We start from the raw sequence: 5,000 nt of genomic DNA on the forward strand, positions 1-5,000 counted from the left end.
TGACTTTTGGGGGGAAAGTCGAATTATGGAGCAAAAACCATTTTTTGGGACTTAGAAAAATTTCGAGATGTGACAGACTTCCAGGAAGGGGGCGCCTCGGGAGGTGTACCTAGGAGGCTTCCAGGGGCCTGGGTACACTTTTCAGAAAGTACCGTTGGGACTTAGAAAAATTTTCAAGATTTTTGGACTTAGAGCGATTTTTGGATTTTTGTGCAAAAATCGAATTTTCCCTTCTCCCACCGCTCTGGGGCGTCAATATGAAGTGGGGACCCGAGGGAGAGTGCCTCCCATGAGGGTAGAATGTGTGACTTTTGGGGGGAAAGTCGAATTATGGAGCAAAAACCATTTTTGGGGACTTAGAAAAAATTCCGAGATGTGTCAGACTTCCAGGAAGGGGGCGCCTCGGGAGGTGTACCTAGGAGGCTTCCAGGGGCCTGGGTACACTTTTCAGAAAGTACCGTTGGGACTTAGAAAAATTTTCAAGATTTTTGGACTTAGAGCGATTTTTGGATTTTTGTGCAAAAATCGAATTTTCCCTTCTCCCACCGCTCTGGGGCGTCAATATGAAGTGGGGACCCGAGGGAGAGTGCCTCCCATGAGGGTAGAATGTGTGACTTTTGGGGGGAAAGTCGAATTATGGAGCAAAAACCATTTTTGGGGACTTAGAAAAAATTCCGAGATGTGTCAGACTTCCAGGAAGGGGGCGCCTCGGGAGGTGTACCTAGGAGGCTTCCAGGGGCCTGGGTACACTTTTCAGAAAGTACCGTTGGGACTTAGAAAAATTTTCAAGATTTTTGGACTTAGAGCGATTTTTGGATTTTTGTGCAAATATCGAATTTTCCCTTCTCCCACCGCTCTGGGGCGTCAATATGAAGTGGGGACCCGAGGGAGAGTGCCTCCCATGAGGGTAGAATGTGTGACTTTTGGGGGGAAAGTCGAATTATGGAGCAAAAACCATTTTTGGGGACTTAGAAAAAATTCCGAGATGTGTCAGACTTCCAGGAAGGGGGCGCCTCGGGAGGTGTACCTAGGAGGCTTCCAGGGGCCTGGGTACACTTTTCAGAAAGTACCGTTGGGACTTAGAAAAATTTTCAAGATTTTTGGACTTAGAGCGATTTTTGGATTTTTGTGCAAAAATCGAATTTTCCCTTCTCCCACCGCTCTGGGGCGTCAATATGAAGTGGGGACCCGAGGGAGAGTGCCTCCCATGAGGGTAGAATGTGTGACTTTTGGGGGGAAAGTCGAATTATGGAGCAAAAACCATTTTTGGGGACTTAGAAAAAATTCCGAGATGTGTCAGACTTCCAGGAAGGGGGCGCCTCGGGAGGTGTACCTAGGAGGCTTCCAGGGGCCTGGGTACACTTTTCAGAAAGTACCGTTGGGACTTAGAAAAATTTTCAAGATTTTTGGACTTAGAGCGATTTTTGGATTTTTGTGCAAAAATCGAATTTTCCCTTCTCCCACCGCTCTGGGGCGTCAATATGAAGTGGGGACCCGAGGGAGAGTGCCTCCCATGAGGGTAGAATGTGTGACTTTTGGGGGGAAAGTCGAATTATGGAGCAAAAACCATTTTTTGGGACTTAGAAAAATTTCGAGATGTGACAGACTTCCAGGAAGGGGGCGCCTCGGGAGGTGTACCTAGGAGGCTTCCAGGGGCCTGGGTACACTTTTCAGAAAGTACCGTTGGGACTTAGAAAAATTTTCAGGATTTTTGGACTTAGAGCGATTTTTGGATTTTTGATCAAAAATCGAATTTCCCCTTCTCCCACCGCTCTGGGGCGTCAATATGATGTGGGGACCCGAGGGAGAGTGCCTCCCATGAGGGTAGAATGTGTGGCTTTTGGGGGGAAAGTCGAATTATGGAGCAAAAACCAGTTTTTGGGACTTAGAAAAATTTCGAGATGTGTCAGACTTCCAGGAAGGGGGGAGTCTCAGGAGGTGTACCTAGGAGGCTTCCAGGGGCCTGGGTACACTTTTCAGAAAGTACCGTTGGGACTTAGAAAAATTTTCAGGATTTTTGGACTTAGAGCGATTTTTGGATTTTTGTGCAAAAATCAGATTTCCCCTTCTCCCACCGCTCTGGGGCGTCAATATGATGTGGGGACCCGAGGGAGAGTGCCTCCCATGAGGGTAGAATGTGTGGTTTTTTGGGGGAAAGTCGAATTATGGAAGAAATTGAGTTTTGAGGACAAAAAAGTGTTTTGAGGACAAAAAAGTTTCTTGAGGACAAAAAAGTTTCTCGAGGACAAAAAAGTGTTTTGAGGACAAAAAAGTTTCTTGAGGACAAAAAAGTGTTTTGCGAACAAAAAATGGAATTTTGTGATTTTGTGTAAAAATAAGTAAATTCCCCTACTTCCACCACAGGGGGGCTTCAGTATGTTGTAGGGCCCCCAGGGAGGGTCCCCCAACTGGGTTTAAAGTTTGTGGATCCTGGGCAGAAAGTTGAATTTTGGATGAAAAACCGAATTTTGGGACTTAGAAAAATTTCGAGCTGAGCAGTGACAGACTTCCAGGCAGGGGAGCCTCTCTGGAGGTGTACCGAAAACAGTTCCAGGAGCTGAGGTCATTTTCGAACATTTTTTGTTCGCTCAAATTTTTTTTGTTTTTGAGCTCTAAAAAGCTGTTATTATCAATTGGCTCAAAAATTTCAAGTGTCATGAGCTAGTACATGTTGGAGGAATACGTTTTAGGCAAAAAATTGCAAAAAAAAAAAATCCAAGTGAAAAAGAACCGGAATGGGGAATTTCTGACTGCTGTAGCAGCCGCACAGTTCCAGGAGGTCGGATACATTTCCGACTTTGTCCCGCTCATTGAAGTACATTGTCCCGCAATGCAAATACATAGTAATGCGCACCTGCGGGAGAATATAGGAGAGAGTGGGCTCTCTCTACCCCGATGTATGGCGGTTGTTCCTATGGTTCTCTGGCTCGGGTAGGCGACTTAGAAGGTGGTCCCTCTTGTCGTGGAAGTTGCAAAATACGGCCGAGACTGAACTTCCACGGCTCCAGGAGGGACTTTTGCTGGTCGTGCGTCCCAAGTGAGAGAGGCGATCCTGGGGTACCTGAGCCTGACCAGACCCTCCCTCGGTGGTCCCTGGTCTTCTGAAGGGTGATGGCATTCAGGGGGGCAAATCTGGAGTCCGTGGCCGAGTTTGGGCACTAGAAGGCGGACGCCCCTTCTGACCATGTCCCCTCAGAGCCGGCTGGATGGTTCATGGTCCGCGGCTTTGTCTGGCGGTCTGTGCCCAAGCCGGAGAAGCTGTCCTGGGGTACGTGAGCTTTGACCAGACCCTCCCTCGGCGGTCCCTGGTTCTCTGGAGGTGATGGCTGTCAGGGGGGCAAATCTGGAGTCCTCGTGGGAAGGAGGGCTCTTGAAGGCGGACGCCCCCTCTGACTATGTCCCCTCAGAGCAGGCTGGATGGTTCATGGTCCGCGGCTTTGTCTGGCGGTCCATGCCCAAGCCGGAGAAGCTATCCTGGGTACCTGAGCTTCGACCAGACCCTCCCTCGGTGGTCCCTGGTTCTCTGGAGGCGATGGCTGTTGTCAGGGGGGGGGGGGCAAATCTGGAGTCCTCGTGGGAAGGAGGGCTCTGGAAGGCGGACGCCCCCTCTGACTATGTCCCCTCAGAGCATGCTCGATGGTTCTCAGTCCCTGGCTTTGGCTTTTTGGCCATCCTGGGGTACATTCTTGCCAAAAAAAAAAACGACTAAGTGAAAAAGAACCGGAATGAGGAATTTTCTAGGTGCCGCATCCGCCCTACAGTGACTTGAGGCCGGGTACAGTTCCGACTTCGTCCCCTTAAAGTGGGGACGTTGTCCCGCAATGCAAATACATAGGAATGCGCACCTCTGGCAGAATGTACTTGAGAGAGTGTCGTCTCTCTACCCCGATAGAAAGCAGTTGTTTCTCTGGTTCCCCGACTTGGGTAGGCGACTTGGCATGTGGTCCCTCTCGTCTGGAAGTTGCGCACTCCGGCTGAGACCGAACTTCCACAGCTCCGAGAGGGACTTTTGCCGATCGTGCATCCCAAGCGAGAGAGGCAATGCTGGGGTACCCAAGCCTGACCAGACCCTCCCTCGGCGGTCCCTGGTTCTCTGGAGGTGATGGCTTTCGGGGGGCAAATCCGGAGTCCTCGTCCGAAAGGGGGGGCTCCGGAAGGCGGACGCCCCTCTCGTCCATGTCCTCTCAGAGCGGTCTTATCCTCCGATCGATCTGGCACGGCGCTCCCGGGTGGGGAGGTGGTGCTGCTCGCTCGACCCGGGCTTTGGAGCTCGCGTCGGTTTACGGTGAGCGGTGTCCTTCCTCCTGTACCCCCGGGCTTCCACCACCTATCTTTGGGCGCGCACGCCGGCCGTCACCTCCCGTTCGAGGACGGAGGCGGCCGAGCTGTGGGAAGTTTGAATCGCACCGAACGATGAACAGTGGTCTGACGACCCACGCGGGCGAACGGCGGGGCGCCCACCCACCCCGGCGTGGGGGCCAGCCGTCCGAATCGCTCCCCGCGTGGGGAAGCACAGTGTTAGCAAGGGCGGCCCTTTTCGAAGTTCCAGATGCGCAGCCCTGCCCGCGGAGGTCCGTGCCACGCATCGCCCGAAGGGCGGCCTCCGCGGCGGGCACCAGCGAGAGCGGCGGCGGTGGGTGGCGTTTCCACGCCGCTGCCGAGCTCCGCGCCACTAGTCTTTCCCGAGCCCCTACGTTAGTGGGGGGGATGACAGAGCTGTGGAGGCAGGCGAGGGGGGGTTCTCACTGCGCGGTGTGCCCCCACCCGACTCGCCATCGCCTTCCGCTCCTCGTACGTCGTCCTCCGAGGCGGCTCGGAAGGGAGAGGGAGAGCGAGAGAGCGAACGCCCCCCGAGCGAGGGGAAGATGGAGAAGGGAGCGATTTGAATGGGGCGAGAGGTGAAGGGAGTACGGCAGAACGCTGCCCTGCGCACCCCCCCGTGTTCCCGCCAGGCGGGGGAACAGCCCTGGGAGGAAAAGCCGCTCGGGCATCCCTTTGAG

The sequence above is a fragment of the Dendrobates tinctorius genome, unplaced genomic scaffold, assembly GCF_039654945.1.
Source record: "Dendrobates tinctorius isolate UK_male_01 unplaced genomic scaffold, ASM3965494v1 ptg000725l, whole genome shotgun sequence".
Taxonomy (NCBI): domain Eukaryota; kingdom Metazoa; phylum Chordata; class Amphibia; order Anura; family Dendrobatidae; genus Dendrobates; species Dendrobates tinctorius.